This window comes from Chiloscyllium punctatum, chromosome 7 (assembly GCF_047496795.1).
Source record: "Chiloscyllium punctatum isolate Juve2018m chromosome 7, sChiPun1.3, whole genome shotgun sequence".
Classification (NCBI taxonomy): domain Eukaryota; kingdom Metazoa; phylum Chordata; class Chondrichthyes; order Orectolobiformes; family Hemiscylliidae; genus Chiloscyllium; species Chiloscyllium punctatum.
Window position 1 is genome coordinate 47,600,357 of NC_092745.1, and position 23,494 is coordinate 47,623,850.

Here is a 23,494-nt window from a genome sequence, read left to right on the forward strand (position 1 = left end):
TAATATGTTCATTAAAAATATTCAAAATATTCCCATAAAAAATAATGTACAGAAACTGAATGGAGCCTACCTTCTATACTGGCATTTTCTTTCCAGTACAGTATCCCATCAATTGAAACAAGCTTACAAGTTCATTGGTTTTCCCCCCCTCAAGTGCTGGGGGATCTGTGTGGTAATGCAATTAGTAAATAATTAAAACTAAGAAAATGAAAGGGGAAAGGGTTTTCCAGGGGGCTACTTAGAGAACGAAGCTAGCCAAATAATAATAGGGAAAGCAGGAAATGGCAGAGTTCACCAAATACTTTGCATCAATCTTTAGAGCAGAAGACACAAATAACATTCCAAAAACACAAAATAATCCAGGGGTCAAAAAGGAGCTGGAAATAAATATTTTCTATCGAGTGATAATACAGTAGGGAAATTAATGAGGCTAAAAAAAAAATAATCTCCTTGATTTGATCGGATGCACGCTGGGATTTCTTTTCTTAAAAGTAGGCACAGGGATGATGGATGCACTTCCACCAATCTTTAGATTCTGAAAAGTTCCCAGAATTAGAAGACTGCCAAAATAGTACCTTTATTCAAAGGGAGGGGAACTATATATAATTACAGGCCAGTTAGCTTCACACTTGCCATTTGGAAAATGTTAGATATGCTTGGAAAGAATTTGATAACAGAGCATTTAGAAGCACATTAAGTAATAGGAAAGAGTAATTGTGGCTTTCATATTTGGAAATAATGTCTGACAATTTTCTGAGAACCCTTTTGAACAAGTAACAAATAGCACAGATCCAAAAGTTTGGATTTCCAAAAGACTTCTGATAAGGTACCACACCTAAGGCTACTTAATAAATTAGGATGTATGGTGTTGAGGTAATATAATCGTATAGATAGAGGATTGGCTAACTTAGTGATGGGAGAAGGGTTCTGCCAAATGCATTCTTTTAGGATGGGAACTTGTATCTTGTGCCATGGGGCAACAATTACTTACAAAACAAGTTAATGACTTGTATAAGGAAAGTTAATGTACTGTAGCCGAGTTTGTGGATGACACAAAATTAGACGAAAAGGCAAGCAGCGATGATGACATGAGGGGTTAATTGAGACATATAAACCGGCAATGTGAGTGAGCAAAGACAGAGAAACTGGAACATCATATGGGGAAAATGAGGTGATGACAGGAAGAAGAGAGGGGCTGAATATTATTTAAATAGGAAAAAGTTGCTGCACAAGGGAGTTTGGGAGTCTTCATGAATGAATCCACAAAAAGCTAGTATACAATTCCAGGTAAAAGTGAAGGCAAATGGAATGTTGGCCTTCATTTCAAAGGGAATGGAGTTAAAAATAAGGAAGTACTGTTGAACTATATAAGGTATTAATCAAACCACACCTAGAATACTGTGAACAGTGTTGGCCCTCTTATCGAAGGTAACAGATACTGGCATTGGGAGCGGCCCAGAGAAGGCTAACTAGGGAGATTTTATTAATACTGTGCTCAGTTCTGGTCGCCCAGTTGTAGGAAGGATATTATCAAGCTGGACAGGGTTCAGAAGAGACTTCCCAGAATGATGCCGGATTTGAAAGGTTTTAGTTATAGAGGAAGGTTGGGATGTTTTTCACTAGAGTATAGGAGGTTCAGAGGTAACCTGACAGAAGTTTATAAAATAACAAGAGGTTTAGGTAGAGTTGATAGTAGTTGTCTTTTCCCTAAAATGGAGAATTTCAAGACTAGGGGACACATTTTTAAAATGAGAGGAGAGAGATTAGAAAAATAAACAAGATACACATTTTTTACACAGAGGGTGGTTCGAGTGTGGAATGAACATCCTGAGGAACTGATGGATGCAGGTACAATTACAATATTTAAAACACAGTTGGATGAATGCATGAATATGAAAAGTTTGGAGAGATATGGGCCAGGAGCAGGCAGGTGGGACAAGTTTAAGTTGGGATAATGTTCGACATGGACTCATTGGACCGAAGGATCTGTTTACCTGCTGTCGGACTCTGTGACTCTATGAGAGATTGAGAAGGTCAGGTCTATTCTCATTGGAGTTTAGACAAATAAAGAGTCAACTTGAGTGAAACACATAAAAATCTTTAGGGCTTGACAACATAGAGGCAGAAAGATTATCTCCCCTTGTGGAAGAGTCTAGGAACAGGGGCCATAATCACCCTAACCTAAACACCCTTCAATTTACTACCATCCATGTGCTTGTCCAGCAGTCAGTTAAGTGTCCCTAATGTCTCTGACTCTACGACCACCCCTGGCAGTGCATTCCACACACCCACTACTCTCTGCGTAAAGAACCTACCTCTGACATCTCCCCTATACCTTCCTCTAATCACCTTAAAATTATGATCCTGTGTGACAGCCATTTCTGCCTGGGGAAAGGTCTCTGGCTATCCACTCTATCTATCCCTCTCATTACCTGCACACCTCTATCAAGTCACCTCTTTTCCTTCTTCACTGCAGTGTAAAAAGTCCAAGCTCACTCAACCTCTCTTCATAAGACATGCCCTGCAATCCAGGCAGCATCTTAGAAAATCTCCTCTGCACCCCCTCTAAAGCATCTACATCCTTCCTGTAATGAGGCAACCAGAGCTGCAGCAGAACCTCATGGTCCTTCAACACAATCCCCCTGTTAATGAAAGCCAAAACACCATACGTCCTCTTAACAAATCTATCAACTTGGATGGCAACTGGACCCCAAATTCCCACTGTTCCTCCACACTGCCAAGAATCCTGTCCTTAACCCTGTATTCTGCATTCAAATTTGAACTTCCAAAATAAATCACTTCATGTTTGTCCATGTTAAACTCCATCTGCCAGTTCTCAGCCCAGCTCAAATCCTGTCAATGTCATGTTGTAGCGTGCGACAGCCCTGGACACCATTGTCAACATCACCAACCTTTGTGTCATCGGCAAACTTATTAACCCACCCTTCCACTTCTTTATCCAAGTCATTTATAAAAACTACAAAGAGCAGAGACCCAAAAACAGATACCACTGGTCACCAACATCCAGGCAGAAAACTTCCGTCCACTATGACTCACTGATTTTGTCAGCCAGCCAATTCTGTATCCAGACAGCCAAATTTCCCTGAATCCCATACCTATGAACTTTCTGAATGAGCTTACCATGGGGAACCTTATCAAATGCCTGAATGAAATCAATATACACCACATCCACTGCTTGACCTTCATCAACTTGTCTCGTCATGTCCTCAAAGAATTCAATAAGACTTGTGAGGCATGACCTGCCCCTCGCAAAGCCATGATGACTATCTTTAATCAAACTGTGTTTTTCCAAATAGTCATCAATCCTATCACACCAAATCCATTCTAGTAGCTTGCTTACCACAGAATTTCTTCCAAAGGTAGAAAATCTGTGTAATTCCTTACTATAGGGAGCTGTAGAATCTGTGACATTAAAAATGTTCAAGGCTGAGACACAGACTACAACCAGTAAGGGAATCAAGGGTTGTAGTGAAAAGGCAGAAAGGATTATTAGATCAGCCATGATCTCATCAAGTACTGGAGCAAACGAAATGGGTTGAATGGTCCACTTCTGCTTCTGCATGTAATGTCCTTTATAACTGCGGTTTGAACAAATTAATAGTATGGCAGGCTCACGTCACAGTGGCTCAGCAGTGAATACTGCTGCCTCACAGCACCAGGGACCCGGGTTCAATTCCAGCCTTGGGTGACTGCCTGTGTGGAGTTTGTACATTCTCCCCGTGTCTGTGTGGGTTTCCTCTGGGTGCTCCAGTTTCCTCCCGCAGTCCAAAGATGTGCAGGTCAGGTGAATTGGCCATGCTAAATTGCCCCATAGAGTTCAGGGATCTGTAGGTTAGGTGCATTAGTCAGGGGCAAATGTAGAGTAACAGCGAAGGCGAAAGGGTCTGGGTGGGTTACTCTTCAGAGGATCATGTGGACTTATTGGGCCGAAGGGCCTGTTTCCATACTGTAGGGATTCTATGATTTAATGTGATGTGAACTGTGCATGGCAAGATCTCAGTGCAATGGAATTCAGCAACAACATGGTTACATTTACAGATCCAGTGTGGGCTCTTCACTTTAGCCTCATCAATCCAAACAGCTTCTCATTGGATCTATTAAATGCTGAGTGTCTCTGGCATAGTACGTTTATTTGCAGTTGCATGCAAACCAAAATACTTGTAGAAGGCACCCTTTGATGTCACAGTACGCTAGGAAGTTGGATGGCACGCATGGTACCAAGGTGATCATGAGCTGGGGGACAAAGCATGCGGTGGGTTGGCTTGAGCATCAGTGAGAAGGAATAGATAAAGACTGGGTCTAGATTAGAGTGGTACTGGAAAAGCACAGCAGGTCAGGCAGCATCCGAGCTTTTGCTGATAGATAAAAACTGGTCTACATATACAGAGCAGCAAAAAGTAAAATAAATGAGTGCCAACTTAGAGATCCACAATAGTAGATCAACTAAACTCATTTGAATTCAAAATTGTGACATATCTTTTTCTTTTTGGTAAAACCTTTTGCACAATATATAAAGGTTGTTAACTAATACAGTCCACAAATACACAATTAACGCGGAATATTGGTTGAAGTAATAATAAACCATAGACATGGTCCTTCCAAAATAACGAAAGGAATGAAGGCTTATTTAGCGTGCAAGGAGCTTATTTCCTATTCCACACGGTAACTGGAAAGCAAAGAATATTATCAAAGCCACAGCCACCCGAAGGTGTAGCAGTAATTAACGTATAGTTGCAGCTTTAGCACATTGCTACATGCCATTGGCAATAGCTGCAGCAGGGGAGTGGGAAGGAAGCTTGGAATAACATTGCAAGTATTGAGAACAAATCACATTCTTTAATGGCTATTATTACCACACGTTTTGGGAAAACAAGAATGAGTACAAATCCCCTCGGGTTGCAAATTATAATTTGAAGAAGATTCTCAATTTTACTAAATCTAGTGAATGTGACAAGATCTATGGGCGGGACTCGTTCCAGTCCTGTTGATTGAAATGGCAATCACAAAATGGAGAGCTTCAATAAGAAGTTTTAACGCTGCACTCATATGTCATCAAGTAGATGTCAAGGGAAAAATGTCACAGTACACCCAGACAGATTCAATCTAACAACAATTTTTACTTATGCAGGAGCTGTTCGTGTAATAAAATATCCCAGTACGTTCCATAGGAACATGAGAAGTCAAAGTATGATACTGAACTACATAAGGAGATAGAAGTCAAATAGCTAAGAAACCAATCAGTGCTGGTCAAAAGACTGGTTCGGATGAGTGCCTTAAAAGAGGAATGATGTGCAGAAGCTGGTGTTGGACTGCGGTGAGCAAAGTTAAAAATCACACAACACCAGGTTGTAGTCCAACAGGTTCATTTGGAAGCACTAGCTTTCAAAGCGTTGATCCTTCATCAGGTGGTTGCCTGAGCAGCACTCTGAAAACTAGTGCTTCCAAATAAACCAACTGGACTATAACCTGGTGTTGTGTGATTTTTAATTTTAAAGGAGGAAAGCAAGGTAGAGAGTTGGGGTCAATAGGTTTTCAAGTGCTCAAAGGCAGTGTAGCTGGTAATGGGAGCAGCTGAAATCAGAGGTGCTCAGAGGCCAGAATTAGAGAAATGTCGATGTTTCAGGAGATTGTGGAGCTGAAGAGAGATCACAGGTGTGGTGGAGGATGAGGCCACAAAGGGCTCTGAAAGCAACAGTGGGAAATTTTAAAATCAAAATATTACTTGACTGAGAGCCAGTGTAAGACTCCAAACGCATTGATGATAGGAAAACGTGACATTGTGCCAGTCAAGATGTGGACAGGAGAATTTCGAGCTTACAGAAAGTGGACTGTGAAAGAGTGGCTATGCTGCATTGGTATATTCGAGACATAAAGTAACAAAACCATGAATGAATTAATGTTTTATTAGTAGATGAGCTGAGACAGTGGTGAACTTGAATGATGTTGTGAAAGTTGAAATAGACACTTTTAATGATTAGGAGAAAGTGAGGACTGCAGATGCTGGAGATCAGAGCTGAAAATGTGTTGCTGGAAAAGCGCAGCAGGTCAGGCAGCATCCAAGGAGCAAGAGAATGACGTTTCGGGCATGAGCCCTTCTACAGGCCTTCTTCAGCCCTTCTTGATTCCTGAAGATGCTCCTTGGATGCTGCCTGACCTGCTGCGCTTTTTCAGCAACACATTTTCAACTTTTAATGATTAAGCTAATGTAAAGTTGGAAGCTCACCTCGTGGTTAAGTGTAATATTAATATTGCCAAGGGGCAACATGTAGGTAAGGAATAGGAGGAAGTCAAAGATAGATCCTCATGACAGCAGAGGTAATGGTGCAGCTGCAGGAAGTGAAGTCATTGCAATTGATTCACTGGCTATTTCATGTGAATAGGAGTGGAACCCAATGTGGGCAATCCTACCAACTGGATGACAGTGGAGACATGCAACAGAATGATTTGTGCACATGCTGAAGGACATAGATAGCTGCAAAAATGAATTGTGCTGCAAGAGTAGCATAAACTCTGCACAGGAGGAACAGGAAAATAAGAAAAGACAGTACTTAGGAGATGATGGATGCCTATGGTAATGAAATAACATGGGTTCTGTTGTCTCAGTGAAAGGTACAAATATCTGTACAGACCTCTAGCATTCTATCCAATGCTGATGACAGACTTTGAAGTAAGTGACAAGGGAATGCAGGATTAGATTATCTGTGTACAGTATTGCTCTATTGCTTGGAATTTCAAATAAAGGCTAACAGATGGCATTATCTATCACTATTACATAGAAAAGCCAGATATTGGGCAGTTGTAGAATTTTCAGTGTACTGCTAGAAGCTACAAAGGTATGGCAAAACATATCAATAGTAAACAGTAAACATGATCTCAAATCTCACCCTGGCAACAAAGGAATATAAATTCAGTTGATAAATAACTCTAGATTAGAATGTTAGTTACTGTAGTGATAGTTAGAGTTGCCCATGGCTGAAGCAGTGTATCAAAAAGCTGAAAGCAGTTCTCTAATACCATAAAATGACTGGGGAACATTGTTAGCCAAAACAGCAGCTCCCATAGTCTACTGCTTTAAAATGAAACTGTAAGCTAGAGTAATTATAGCCTTCACAGCTGCACTATATCCAAGGTAACAAGAGGAAGTTAATACACAAAGGGTCTTGCAAAATGCATACAAATGAGTCCTGTTGAATAACAAGAGAAAATGCACCTTCTGCTTGCACAAAGACATTTTGAGAAGGAACATCCTTGAGAAAATGCTAACAGAAGCTTCCATACTGGCTTGGTCTAAACTCTGGTATTAATCATGAGAAGGTGAAGGCTGATCCACATCAATTAAGACTCCCAGGTAATGGTAGCCCCAAGTTGAGTATCAAAAAGGTTTGGAGTAGATAGGCATTTTTAGGGGATTTAATTGCATTACTATGGATATTCAGTCTAAGGCTAATAGCAGGGGTGTATTGAGTAACTGGTGCAGGTGTTAAGCCTGAAATGTGGCTGAATAACATGTATTGTGAAGGACAAGGGTAACTAATAAGGGGGCATTCTAGCAATCATCGTGAGATTATGGGAATACCCAAAGCTATCCATGGACTGATCATGAAGCCACATGATTAACCTGATTGGATGTGAAGGTTATCAATGCACACAAAGACTGGTTTCTAATAGCTAAAGGGCTGAAGGTGAATATATAAGTAGTGAACACTTCCTTTTGTTCAGTGGAGATCTGCCCAGAAGCTCTTGATGCTTGAAGTGGACCTGGGTTTTGAGTGATTCATTTCATCATTCCACCCCAACATGATCATGGTATTAGCAAGGTATCATAAAAACACAAGTCCAGTTCAATAGTGTTTTGGGGAAGGTATTGCACTGCCCCTACTCAGTCTGCACTATACAGGAGTGAGTGTGTGTTGCTGGAAAAGCACAGCAGTTCAGGCAGCATCCGAGGAGCAGGAGAATCGGAACCCTTCATCAGGAATTCCATTCAGGAAGGCAGTTGGGGATGGGCAATAAATATTGACCTTATCAGCAATGCAATATCCCATTATTCAACAAAATATTTTTGGAAATACCTTTATCAGTGTGCTCTACCTAGAGAAATCCATTTTGTCTCTACAGTTGTCAAACCATTGAAAAGACTTGTTTAGAGATGCTATTACCCACTTCTGGAGCAGATGGAACTTGAACCCAGGTTTCCTGGCTCAGAAGTAGGGAGTCAACTGATTTGTAAACCAGGCCATCTTGGAATCACAGAACCTTTTAAGTTAATGCAAGGCCTGTTGTCAAACCGTAGAACTTGAGGGAATCTCAGCAAGTATCCTAACTGAACCAAGTGATTGCCTTCTGTAGGCTGACATGGGAATTGCAACAAATATCAACATCTTGCAACACTTTCCCCAAGTTTCAAATTCTTACAACACAAATCATGGATGATGAAGGGCATTTCTTTAGACCACTGATCTCTAAATTTGGCTCAGAAATAAACTGCTTTGACTTTGTTAGGAAATGAAACATTTTTGATACATATGGATCATAAATTTGTTTCACATTTTACAATATATTAATCTTGTTTGGATTTCACAGTTAGCTCCCACTTGTGCTATAGGTATTCACAATTTTGATACAAAGTATGTGTGCATTGTACTTGACCCCACAGGTAGTAAACAATATGTACATTTGTCCTCCTCAATGGTAATGATTTCTCTCAGTGTAAGGGAGCAGAGATGTTGCTGAGTTCTCCCATCTGCAGATATGTCTCAAGGAGAGGAGAATTTTTTCAAATTATGAATTTAACATCCACTGTTTTCTTATAATCTTGCCACCAGCCACCTACCAAGTATAGTTGATAGGTATTTAATCACCTGCATGATCAGTAACTTCAGCAGAAACCATAAGAACAAAATGGTACTGTGCTGCAAATTTGTCTTTTTTTGTAGCATCAAAATCATTTTATTCATCTGACTTACAAATTAGAGATAACAGTGAATTAGATCTATGATTGGCCAATTTACTTTGTTCAACGTAGAGATGATTTATCTGACAGTTATTATTTTGCAAATGGGTTCCACAACACAATATAGGAACAATGTGGAGCACAACATATGACAATGTAAGAAGGCCATTTTAAGTGCAAGAAAACGTTCACATGTTGGATTGTTAAAACCAATATTAATACACCCCTGTAATGGGATCTTATTTGTAACTGAGTGCTCATAAGTTGGATGGTCATAAATTTGAGACCAACTGTAATTCTGTTCAGCAACAACCATGCTCTCTTCCTCCTACACTCAACCTTCCAAACCCATTGCAACCATTAAAATAGTTTTAATTTCTGCGGATCTCCTTTACAATTTACCAAAAGAAAATACAAAATCTTTTGCATTGCTCTCTCTGAACTCCTTTCATAATATTTCACTTCATGGAAACTTTCATGAATATTTTAAATGTGACAGTATTGACTGCTTAGAAATCTATTTGAGAAATCCACTTGTATGCACATTTTATTCTTGATTAAATGTGTGCTACACTATAAAGTCGCTTTACTAACTTGTTTATTCATGTTTAATCTAATCTCTTGGTTTACCAAACATAGATTTCATTTTATGCTATTTAAAGAAAAGAAAAAAAGTTGTATATTTATATAATACTCCCTTACTTGTGTGATTTAAATTCAAATTGTGTGACATGTAGACAGTGAAGGTATACAACAATGACCAGATATTCTTCTGAAATTCTGAATTAGTTCAGAATAAAATATCTTGTCTTAGCAAAGATGGTCGCAATTTTGCACACAGAAAGACCAACAAATGACAATGAAGATGAATGACTAATTAATTTGTTTTTATTTAAAAATAATGAGTCAACAGTTCTGCTATTATAGATAAAGATGCAGGCTAACAAAACATGTTGCATGAAGGTATTGAGACTTACGTGCAACCTTATGATGTCATGCAAGTACACATCACTGGGTATAAATACAACTGTGTAGATGTTGTCAGAACAGAATGGAAACAACATTCTGGAAGAAATACTGAGGGTGGACACAAGTACATGTAGGATGTAAAAAACAGTCTTACCTAATATAACTATAAATCAGAGTTTGGCAAACCTACATATAACAGTGTTTTTAGCACTGTAAAATAAATAGTCATTAAGAAGGCTAAGCCTGAAGACAATTCTTTATTTTGTTTTCTGCTTAACCACTCTTGGGCATAACTGAGTATGGCATAAATACACATTACAAATGATGATGGCAACAACAGGATTAATGATGAGGAAATCATGGAAGCAGCGAAGATCAAGGAACAGACCTGAGATATTCTGCAGAATAGAAGAAGCCAAAAAATTATTTTCTCAAAAAATATCAGCAGCACGGCTTTTAAGAACAGGAAAGAAAACAAATCCTGGAGCTTAAGAATAGAGATGAAAGAAACTTTTCAGAAGAGATTCACCATTTGGATGAATCACTGGTTAAGCCTGAATAAAATCCTTTACTGTCAACAAGTCTAGGCAACAAGTCTTTTAAAAAGCAGAAAGAGCAGTGAAAAGCCTATGAGTAACTAAGGGGAGAATTATAAATTCAGCACATGAGAAAAGAAACTAATTGCTGGACACCCAGAGCAAATACAATTCTTTAAGGGAAAATACAGTGAAGTCATGTCTTCACTTACAATCAGTGCAGGAGTGGAGTTAAGACTTCTAACAGCAAGTCAGCAAAGTCCTGAACTACTTAATTCATGAAAAACACTTTAACAGCGAGTTAATTAGTTAGGTAAGAAATTTGATTTAAGTAGGGAGAAAATTTCAGCAATAAAATGTCAGTAATGCAACTTCAAACATCAAATTCTTTTCAGTGAAGGTACTGAAGGCTTTTTTGACCAAAGGATGAAAATGAGTTTCTTGAGTAATTTAAAAATGTTATTGATTTAAATTGTTCAAAATAATTTTAAAAAATACAGCCATATAGTGCCATGCAGCAACATGTTGACTCCCTTGATTGCTACTGATAAACTGGGACAAACTTCCTGGCTTTGTGTCTGCCCTAAACTGTCAGGCAAGGCAGACATCTGTGAGCCAATGGGACAAGGTGCCAAAATGCAAGACAAGGCAGTGATGTGGTGAGCATCGATGTAGGTTAACAAGTGAATGGGTGCAAAGTGAATCAGTGTTAAAAGAGCAAATGAAAAGTCCTGAGATACAACCTTATCGTATCCATGAAGAGGGTGCCAGTCCCAGTGTGCAAGGTGTACAAAGCCAGAACCAGTGCAGCACTGAAGTCCAAAACTGTCCTTTGGACAGATTAGTGATGCATTGGTGATCCATTGCAGTTGGTATTTGTCAGATGCCAAGGCCCACAGTTGAGGGAAATGCATGCAGTCGTTGCCTAAGGACCGTGCCCTGAGATACTGACAACTGGAGTCCAAAATGAGCTCAGAAGAAAAAGTGGCCAGCTGGAGTCACCAGGCAACCACTCTGACTCTCATGTCATGAATTGTGACGGTAAAATTTCTATCCAGTGGTTGGGAGAATGGGGAAACTGCATATCAATGAACTGGGTTTTGGAAACAATGAGATATTAGTGCATACAATTACTTCTTACTGCCCACCAGTCAGAATCTCATCTTGCCGTTCAACATTTGATTGGAAAACAGGACTTATTGCTCTTGACATTGAGCAGCTCCTAAGCCAGCCATCTCATGTAATTTTTCCATCTGTCTCGCCAATGCCCACATTGTTCAGAACCTGGAAGATTCCACCCCAGTTCAAGTTCAGCATCAATGACATAACATACAGTCAAATAACAAATTTTGAATTAAAAACACAATCAAAACAGCAGATAACTTTAACATCAAAAACTTGCTAAATCCAACTGAGTGATCGAAATATTGATGTGAACTTTTAGAGTTTTTTGTTTACTAACAGTTCTTTGGATATACTTTAGCCATCGTGGAAAGGAAAATTTTCATTCATTTTTTAAAATTGACACATGGGATGTGGGCATTGCTGACTGGCCAGTTTTTATTGCCCATTCCTAGTTGCTCTTGAGAAGGTGGTGGTGAGCTGCCTTCTTGAACCGCTGCAGTCCACATGATGTAGGTAGACCCAATGCTGTTATGAAATAAATTCTAGCATTTTAATCCAATGGCACTGAACAGCAATATAATTCCAAGTCAGGATGATGAGTGGTTTGGAGGGGAACTTGCAAGTGGTATTGTTCCGTGCATCTGTTATGCTGGGCCTTCTAGATGGAAGTGATTGAGGTTTGGAAGGTGCTGTCTAAGTTATTTGGTGAATTTCTGCAATGTGTCTTGCAGATAGTAGACACTACTGTTACTGAGTATTGGTGGTGGAGGAAGTAGAATTGTGTTGAGGTGGTGCCAATGAAGCAGGTTGTTTTGTCTCGGTAGTGTCAAGCTTCTTGAGTGCTTTTGGAGGTGTACCCATCCAGGCAAGTGGGGAGTATCCCATCACAGTGCTGACCTGTGCCTCAAGGATGGCAGGTAGGCTTTGTGGAATCAGGAGCTGAGTTATTTGCTGCAGCATTCCAAGCCTCTGACCTCCTCTTGTAGCCACAGTATTGATATGGCTGGTCTAGTTCAGTTTCTGGTCAACAGTAATCCCGAAGATGTTGATAGTGGGGTAATTCAGTGATGATTATGCTATTGAAAGTTAAGAGGCAATGGTTTGATTCTCTCTTGTCGGAGATGATCACTGATTGGCACTTGTGCGGCTCAAATGTTACTTACTAGTTTCAGCCCCAAGCCCGGATACTGTCCAGGTCTTGTTGCATCCGAGGAGTTTTGAATGGTGCTGAGCATTGTGCAATCATCAGTGAACATCCCCACTTTGATTTTATGATGGACTGAAAGTCTTTGCAGAAGTAGCTGTAGAGGTTTGGGCCTCAGAAACTACCCTTAGGGAATCTGAAGAGTTGACTTGGCACTGTGCTGATTGACCTCCAAAAACCAAAACCATTATACTTGGTACAAGGTAAAGAAAAACCTAACTTTACCTCACAAACAGCATTTAAAACTGTGGAACCTTATGAAAAGCTTACTTTTGTCAGACTACAACAATAATCCTTTGAACAAAAATTCAAAAAACAACTTTGATCAACAAAAGAAAAACAAAGCAGCAAACTGATAGAAATACATGAGAATAACATCATAATAATTCCCAACAAAATCAGGAACATGATGAACAACTGCAAATGCTTATCAACAAACAACCAAATCCAGCAAACTCACCAGTTCGAGTCTTTTCACCAAAAAAAAACCTCAAGCTGTTAGATCCATTTAGTTGGTCAGCAAATTTGCAATCGGAGTGACATAATTCCAAATATTTGAAACAGCTCCAGGATTAAACCCTAAATCAAATGCACACCTCTCTACTACATGGGAGGAACATAAGATTATGTGATATGTCATCAACTTGATAAGAAGCAAATCACATGGTCACAACCTTCTGTCAGTGTTTGACAATATTTCAGTTTAAAAGAACACTGGTGAGATCATGCTTCAATTGCAGATATCAACTGCTCAATCACATTTTTACAGAGATTACTAATGATAGAGAAGAAGAAGAAGAAACACAACTATCCTTTCCATCCCTGCAGTTGCATCAGGATTAGATCTATCATCTGGCTATCAATTTTTTTTTAATATAGTGTGAGAAAGCTTGGGTAGGATTGAGTGCCTGGAGTAAGCTTGTAATACGATAGGGACACACATCACTGGGTATAAATAACAACAGTATGGATGGAATTAGCTCAGTATGGGAGGAGTACTCTGACGGACTCTCTGGTTGAACCTACAGCACATTGACTTAATGGCATAAAGAACGTAGAAATTATATGACTGCCTTTTGTAGCTATAGATTAGAGCTTGGTAGGTTTATGATTAAAATGTACAATAACATTTAGTGGTAATGTAAAATATAGTGTCATTTGGACATCTAAGCCTGAAGACCATTCTTTACTTTACCTTCTCCTTGATCAGTCTATAAAGAACTCAACCTCAGTGTGGCATAAACACACAGTCATAAAGATGTACAGCACAGAAACAGACGAATTGATCCAACTCATCCACTCCAACTAGATATCCTAAGTTAATCTAGTCCCATTTGCCAGCATTTGGCCCATATCCCTCTAAACTCTTCATATGCATATACCCATCCAGATGCCTTTTAAATGTTGCAATTGTACCAGCCTCCACCATTTCCTTTGGCAGCTCATTCCAGACACAGACCACCCTCTGCGTGAAAAAGTTGTCCCTTAGGTCTCTTTTAAATCTTTCCCCTCTCACCTTAAGCCTATTCCCTCTAGTTCTGGACTCCCCTACTGTGGGGAAAGGACCTTGACTTTTCATCCTTTTCCATGCTCCTCATGATTTCATAAACCTCTATAAGGTCACCCCTCAGCCTTCACCGCTCCAGGGAAAACAGCCCAGCCTATTTAGCCTCTCCCTGAAGCTCACACCCTCCAACCCTGGCAACATCCTTATAAATCTTTTCTGAACCCTTTCAAGTTTAACAGCTTCCTTGCTAAAACAGGAAAACCACAACTAAATGCAATATTCCAAAGTGGTCCAACCAATGTCCTGTACAGCCACAACATGACCGCCCAACTCTGATACTCAATGCACCGACCAATCAAGGCAAACAATCCAAATGCCTTCCTTCACACATTATTGAAATAAGATTCAGAAAGGCAAATGATAAGTATGAGAATACTAAAGAGAATTTTAAAATATAGGTATAAAGTAAAACAGATTAGTAAAGCTAAAAATGACTAACATAAATATTGCTATTCACTATTCTAAGTACCGTGTGTGAGAACCAAAAATGTCATAAAGAGAGACAGGGCCCTGATGAAGCAAAAAAAGTCAGGGTGGTGATTGTGTGCTGACGAACGAGGGAATAATGGAGATACTCCAAAACATTTGGACTACATTTTCACATTCTTCTTTCAAACAAAATAACTGCAAAGTTGGACTACATTTTCTCATACTTTTTAGCCAGCTTATTATATTACAACATCAGTATCATTACGGGCTTCCACAAGTTTACTGAGCTGCATCATATTGAAAGCCATTTTGAACATCAAAATATAAAACATCTACCATATTGTTTCATTCCATAATTTTGTTACAACCGGAACAAATTCCAATTATTTCTTTATTGATACAACTATCTATAGAATACAACACTGCCAAAGAACTATTAGCTTGACTTTTGTTAACTGGCTTTAAATTGTTCCACCTGTAATGTAAGCTGATGACTTTTCTTTGTACTACAAGCTGGAAACCAAGCGTGTAATTCCCAAGTTCGCTCTTCTGATTCCCTTTTAAATTGTGACATCAATGTGCATTTTTCTTATTTGGTGCGACCTTCGCACATAATGAACTGTGAAAAATTTCAACTGTGTTTCCTGTACATGCACCTTAATTTCCTTAAGAGCTGCTGAAATAAACTCTATTTTACTTATGAGCATTCGTACACTTCAGCTTTTTGAATGGCTCCTTTTATCGCTGACTCCTTCACTGCAGGGCAATTCTAATTCCTCGAGTGAGATTCCCCTCAAAACAAGTGTTGCAAACAGAATTTAGTAAGGGTTCCCTTTGCAAGTACTGCACACATGGATGCTCGATAATGAATGGCATGACCAAAATCAACCAATATTAATTGCAGCATGATGGAGTGACCCATCTGCCTGGAGTCATCCATGAAGAATTACCATTCAGGCCAGGAAGCAACTGGTGTCTGTGAAAATGTACTCTACAATAGAGTAGAATAGCCTTTATTGCCACATGCACACAAATGACTGCAGTGAAAAGTTTGTAAAGTCGCCTCTCGGCACCATCCAAGGTGCAGATACTTGAAGTGTTGTCACAGAATTGAAAAAGCAAAAAAAAACAATGAGCATGGGAATACAGAGTTTAAAAGTCCAGAATGAGAACAAAAAGTAGTAGTCCTTTTCCAATGGGTCCGTGTCCATGGGGTGTCAGAACACAAGGCCAAGCAACCACCTTGCACTGGCCTTCATCTAGGACTTGCTCTGCTGCCTCTCCAGGACTCGGCCTGCCACCACCCTTCTCCCCCACTCTGGGACTCGGCCCGTGATCTGCTCCACTCCCCGCTCCAGGAACCAGCCTGTGGGCTCCACTCCCGCCGAGGCTCCGGCCGTGACTTGCCTTTCTTTGTCTCGCCTTCATTCTCCAGGTTGGGAGGGAGTTTCAAGGTGGCGGTGGGGGTGGGAATGGAAAGAAAAAGTGCCGCAAAGAGGAAAAGAAAGAAAAACGTAGAAGGAACAGTCGGAGCTCCTTACCGGAGCATCTTACTCTGCCACCGTCCATCAGAAGATGAAAGAGAAAAAAAAAGATTGCAAGGATGCAGTACTTGCACCTTACTGATGGCACTGTGATATTGTACAGTGCGTCATCCAAGCAGGATTCAGAAGGTACTACAAATTAACAAGAAATCTAAAGTAGAAGCAGAGGTTTGGATATGGTCAGTACCATATCAAGTGGAAGGTGGAAGGCTTCCCAAGGATGTACTGGAACAGACAGGTCCACAAGGGGAGAAAAAATGTGGTGGAAGCTTCCAGCAGTAGATCAGAGGCAGAAACAGGGTGAGGCGAAGTTATGGAAGTAAAATAAGAAGTTCTGGGATGGAGTGGCCAAATTGACCAGAATTTCAATTCAAGATCAAGCACAAGAGCAAGTTTATGAGAGGTTTAATGCAACTTCAGGCTGTCGTTAGGAAAATGGTATTGAAAGATTGATGTTTGTGGTGGGAATCATTACAAAAGAAAAAAAGCTTTATTCCTCCCAATACTTAGTTGAAGGAACCTCCTGCTCATCCAATTCATGATGGTGAATGAGACCTCAGAGGGCTTCCAGAGATGGTATTGAAATGTAACTAAGTGCCCCCAGCTCTTTAGTGGGTAGCTTCTGTTTTCTTTTGGGTTGCTATCATTAAGGAACAGCATGCAGATACGAATTGAATAAAGGATCAATATCAAATCATTTGGGCACTTCACAGGTATCAATGAAAGAACAGGAATAGAATCCTTTGCCAAGGACACTGTGATTTGAAATGCTCAACAGAACCATGCAAGCATAGACCCACCTACCTGAATGGCAAAGGCAAGGTGGTAGAGGAGGGTGTGTTGAAGTCTTCAGAGAGATTGCAAAGATTGCTAATTCTTCACGGTCACATCAGGGCGGTTTCAGAATGACTGGGGGGTGGGTGGAGGATGTCTGAATGAAGTGACTCAAACATGGGATTACAGGCAAGATGAGAATGAATTGGTACTGTGTTAACTCTAAAGAATGTTGGACAGGGAAGGGTGATTCATGATTGGGCAACAACTTACAAGGCCAGAAGATTCAGAGCTGATATGGCCTATTTTATGAGAAGGTGATGAGAACCATTAAATTTGTTCAGCTGGAAGCCATGAAAGGGAAGTTGAGTTGCCAAGAGTAACTGGGCTGAGTTCAGGAGCTGGAATGTATAGACACAAAGAGTTTGAAGAGATTAGAGCTAGAGCTCAGGTAGAAACAGGATAAAGGTACTTCTGAGTAAAGGGTAAATTGGAACTTTAAGGGACAAATGGCCAATGATCTGGGGGAAGGTAGGGAGGTGGCAGAGACAGCTGAACAGTGTGCTTGACCTTTTTCACTCAAAGTTCCATGAGTTCCTCACATTTTGTACCCGGAGGTGAAGATGGAGGAGATACGGAAGGCTAGTTTCAGGGAATTGTATTTGCATTCCAGAAAGATCAACAAATAGTCGGCAGTTTTAGCAATGGAGAGCGTGGCCCAGTAGTGCTTTCTTTTTCAGTGACGGCAGTTGAACCAGCTGACCACCACTGATGTTCCAATGTGCGTCCCTTGGATTTCATGAGGTTTTGTGTCTTCCTCAAAATTGGAGATGACTTGCTTCCATTCCTATTCAATGGGTTTTGAATAGGTTGATGGGTCCAATGCTTGAAAACTATGCCAACTATGCAAACTATGCTAGCTGTGGAGCAGGAAGTGCTTGGAAGTTTCTGTGGATGGATTGTTTGGAGGCTGTATCCAGTATCACTCCTTTATTTTGACTTTGACTTGATTTATTACTGTCACATGTACCAAGATACAGAGAAAAGTATTGTTTTGCATGCTATCCAGGCAAGTTATACTTTACGTTAAGTACATCAGGTTAATAGAACAGAATGCAGAATGTAGTGGTACAGAGAAAGATCAGAAAAATGTACAGAGAAAGATCAACTTGAATATATAACAGGTTTATTCAAAAGTCTGATAAAAGTGGGGGGGAGGGGGGAGAAGCTGTTCTTAAATCTGTTGGGACGTGTTTCAAACTTTTTTTAATCTTCTGTCTGATAGAAGAGGGTGGAAGAGTGTGTAACCAGGGTGGGAGGTGTTTTTGATTATCACATAAATAATAGAATCCCTGCAGGGTGGGAACAGGCCAACTTTTCCCCCAACAAGTCTACACTGGCCCTCCAAAGAGTAACCCACCCAGACCCGTTCCCCTATTACTCTACATTTACCCCTGACTCATGCACCTAACCCACATATCTCTGAACACTATGGGCAACGTAGCATTGCCAATTCACTTAACCTGCACATCTTTGGCTTGTGGGAGGAAACCCACATAGACAGAGAGAGAATGTGCAAACTCTATACAGTCACTAGAGGCTGGAATTGAACGTGGGTCCCTGGCGCTGTGAGGCAGCGAAGAGCAGTTCCCATACTAAGTTGTGATGCATCCAGATAGGATACTTTCTACATTCCCAACAAAGACTCTGTGTGTTTGGTGCCTTCTTGAAATATACTTCGCCATTTTTATCAGTCACCAACCTGGGAGTCAATGTGAAGTTTGACATCTTCAGGGGTATTTTGAGGAAATCTTGAAAGCATTCGCATTGTCCTCATAGGCACTGTGCATGATCGTTTCTCACCTCATAGAAACTTCTGTCTGTGTCCAACATGAAGACTTATGAAGTATCCTTTTCAAGTTTAGTTGCTCTCAACAACTTGTCACCATCTTCCCCCATTCCATAACGATATTCAAGCTGCGATCCTCACCAAAACCCTTCATAACTGAGGGCTAATCAGGTCTATGTTACCACACCAACACTATTCTCAGTTGCCTCACTGTAACACTCACCTTGCCTCCAGTCAATTACCTACCAGTGTCGAGATAGTCTGCCAGACATAAGGGAAACTGTTCGGTTTTAATTATCATCAATCCAAAGCAAAATCTCGGTCAGAGTCAGAGCAATTAATCTATGATACTGGTGTGTGTGTGTGCGTGTGTGTGTGTACACTCACTCAGAAACTGAGCTTCAGGTCACTGTTGACTCCTTCTCCGATGCACAATGGGCCTTTCACAAAACACTGGGAATCTGAAAGCTCTTGTCCAAACAGCTCCTCTATAACAACCCCTCCCATCATCAATTAAGATCAACAGCAATTCCTGGAAGATTTTCTGCACCATAGGAGCCTTCTCTTGATTTTAAGGCCAGCACGAATGGCAAAATTCATTTTCTCCTCTAACGGACCAGCTTAGCCTTTGGCCAACTGAGGAAGAGAGTTGTGGTTTACAGGATAGCAGTGACCCACTTGCCCCTGTATGCTTCGGGAAGCAGAAATAAAGGATATACCAAAGTCAATGTGAGAGAGAACAGTACAGTAATTTTATCAAAGACAATGACATCGGTGGTCAAGGACGTGGTTTGATTCAGCAGCTTCAGAAAGACGATAAGTGTAAAGTCCTTATGCTGTTGAGTTGGGCCATTGAAATGTTGTGATGCGTGACTTAAACATTTAGACGAATGGCAGAGAGAAAAATCAACTCTTTGCCCGGGCTAGCTCTCTACTAAAGCAATTCAAAACTTATGATACAACCCTATCTTCTCCCTATAGATCTGTATCTTACTCTACTTCCAATATTCAAGCAGTTTCATTTTAAAACAACCTTAAATATTCCCAATGGTAAAGCATTCCATGCTTCTACATTAAAGACATTTAACTTAATGTGTTATTCGGACCTAAATCATCATAATTGCACATTGATAGCTATTCATCCACTTGTCCAATGAGAGGAAGTACTTTCATGCCTATTAATTCCAACAGAATTCTTCATGGGGTTAAAAAATCTCGACCTAATGTCCTTTCAGTGTTTGTTACTTCAGTGGAAACAATCTTAATTCCATATTTTACCTCTCCCCAGGTTTTCATCCTTGCCATCACCTTAGTGCACCTACAGCATGCACTCTGTATGAAATCATACAGAGCAATTTTGAATAAATACTGGAATCTAATGGGTTAAAAATCTCTAACAATAGTTTTCCCAAGTAATCATCTTAATCTTATGACATCAGGGTAACATCTTGTGGACAAGAACCACATGTCTAAACTCACCAATGTGGATGTCATGCTAATCTAATTTCACTAGAGGCATGGGCAACAGAGTGCCTCACAGAGCAAGGAACCCAGGCTCGATTCTAGCCTCAGGTGACTGTCTGTGTGGGGTTTGCACATTCTCCCTGTGTCTGCATGGATTTCCTCCGAGTGCTCTGATTTCCTCCCACAGCGTTACAGAGATAGGGTAGGGAGGTGAGTCTGGATGGGATGCTCTTCAGAGGGTTGGTGTGGATTTGATGGTCCAAATAGCCCACTTACACACTGTAGGATTTCCGTGATTAATGGTGTTGGGGATTGGTGTGAGGTTAGTATGGGAGACAACAAGCGGGCAAAATAGCAAGAGTTGACCTCCTCCCTACATAGCCCGCTGGAGGAATGCACAACAAAGTCTGCACGATCCAAAGTCTAGAGTCATGGCATCCGCCCCTGATCCAGAGCAACAAGGACATTCCATCAGCAGCATCCCACCCAAAAGGATCTCTGGGTCCCTGCCTAGAAAGAGAGGCACCAATTTACTCTGTCTAACACATCCAGGGAAAATTCAGGAACTGTGCAGGGCACGTCCAGACTGACAACAGTTGTCCGAGTGCAGAAATGCTTTTAAAGATGGCAAGGAATGCACATCTTTTGATAGCTGTTCAGTGAGTGGTAAGTTCTTCAAGGAACAGCATGTGGTAAGAACGTATGCTGGGTAAGGTAGCTTTAATGAGGTGGATTTGGCAAGAAATCTTGCTGAGCCTCTAAAATAGAAACCGTCCAAAACACACATTGCAACTCATATTTAGTACAAGATTGAGCCCATTGTTTTAATGAGGCTGATAACCAGTAGTGCTCAATAATCTGATTGTGTTACTTCTGCTCTGTTTAGACCAATGTGCTTCACTCTCGTCCCTGTTAAAACAGCTTTAATTACTTGACTCTCTGAATGCACCTATGCGATTAGAATCAGAGTAAATAATTGTCTGCCTACACATATGTGCACTGACATTTTCCATTCTGGAAGCTGGTGACAAATTAATTCCATCCTTTTCTCACTCTACACAGATGGCTTGGCCCCAGCCCAGATGTTGCTCAGACCCACTCCATCAGTTCATATCACAATGCTCCTCTTTACTCATCACCTATCTCTTGACTATTTCGGAACATCACCAATAGCTTTCTCCCTAATTCCTGAATAACCTAATTCCTGATTCCTAATCATCATTCATACTCATTATTTTTCTCGTATTAGTTCATGAACTTTTTGACTTAGAGCTCTTCCTGGTCAAATAATTTTCATCATGACTCTGCAGCACTCATTAAAGCTCAAAATGTCTAGTATTTTTACTTCAGCAGGAGTGGTACAATTTTCACAGCTATGCAATGCTGCTGACTGTGTATGATCTTTAAGACTGCTTATTAATTGCAAATCAACTCAGGAAATGCAAATGTTGAAATGTAGTGAAACAGAATATTTATAATTTTAATTCACTTGCAAGAGTGAATTAAGAGTCTAGTCCCTTTGGAGCTTTTCACAGTTGTAGTTTTATGAAAGAATATAATTAATATGTGAAATTCATCAGCAAAAATATGCAAACACATTGTTAACCAAAATGAGCAAGTTGAATGGAATTAACTCCTGACAAAAATTGAGATCTGAGAATGAAGAAAAAGTACAACTTGTTCCAAAAAAATTGCTGTCATTTTGTAGTTGACTCATAATAGACAGGTTTGAGAAAATTATTGGTTATCTGTTTCTTCCTTAAGTTTTGTGATGTTGAAAATTATTCCTCATCACAATAATCTATTGAAACATCAACACAAAAGTTTTACAGAGTCGTAGTCATACAGCTGTAAATCATGGAAATAGACTCTTTGGTCCAACTCGTCCATCCTAAATAAATCTACTCCCGTTTGCCAGCTACTGCCCCATATCCCTCTAAACCCTTCCCATTCATATACCCATCTCGAGGTCTTTTAAATGTTGTAATTGTACCAGCTTCCACCACTTCCTGTGGCTCCATACACGCACCACTCACTGTGAGAAAAAGTTGCCCTTGAGGTCCGTTTTAAATCTTTCCCCTTTCACCTTAAACCTGAGCCCTCTAGTTTTGGACTCCACTACCCTTGTCCATTTGCCCAACCCACCCCCGTCATGATTTTATAAACTTCTTAAAGGTCATCCCTCAGCCTCCTACACTCCAGGGAAAACAGTCCCAGCCTATTGAGCCTCTCCCGAAAGCTCAAACCCTTCAACTTTGGCAACATCCTCGTAAATCTTTTCCGAATCCTTTCAAGTACTTCGCTCATTTTATGTTATTCAACTTGTTAAAACATTCTCGCTCTCCCTTCTATTATTTTAAGTTAATTGTTTTGTATGCTCATTTTCTCCTGCATGGTGTTGCCATAAAACATTCTGGTGGGAACAAAGACAAATTAATTGATTGAAAGCCTTGCAGTTCGATTTGTCTCCAGGGGTTCAATGCAATTCCAGATTTGGCAGAGCTAGTTGTTCAATACACAGAAGCAACCCAGTCAAACTTGACATATAAACTGTGTCAAGATCTGGCAGAGTTGGCAATGATCAATAAACAGACTGGTAAATCAATCAGTTTTACATATCAGCTCACCTGAGGTGCACACATGGATTAACCATTTCCTTAACCTTTTCAATTTTTACTCCCATTCATGGGCAGTGACGTTTACTTGGGTTTGTGTAACTGCTTCATAATAAAGGTTATCCTGCTTTATTTGTTTGAACATCTATCCTGTGCAAGGTCTACGTGCGCAAAAACACAAACAGTTGGATCATTTTTCGGATGGATAAGAAAAGTTTTTGATTATCACAATCATGCCTAAGCCTTCTGAAACACCTCCTGTCTCAGTGTAGAAAATTAAACCCGTTCACTAGGCCACCACCTCAGCATTTAGCTCCCCCAGTACAAATCACAGCTGAAAACCAGCTCTTTAAGCTACTAAAGCTGCCTAAAAGGTCTGCACTACAGTTATTAACTCCCCTAACATCCATAGCCTTATGCCATATAGAGCTAAATCCCCACACT

At 40.3% G+C, this 23,494-nt stretch overlaps 1 protein-coding gene across 1 annotated transcript in view; it reads right to left on the reverse strand.

The window, feature by feature from the left end:
* The window catches only part of astn1 (astrotactin 1), a 2,276,897-nt gene that overhangs the window by 976,624 nt on the left and 1,276,779 nt on the right, over positions 1 to 23,494 (reverse strand). The gene's annotated exons all lie outside the window — the stretch shown is intronic.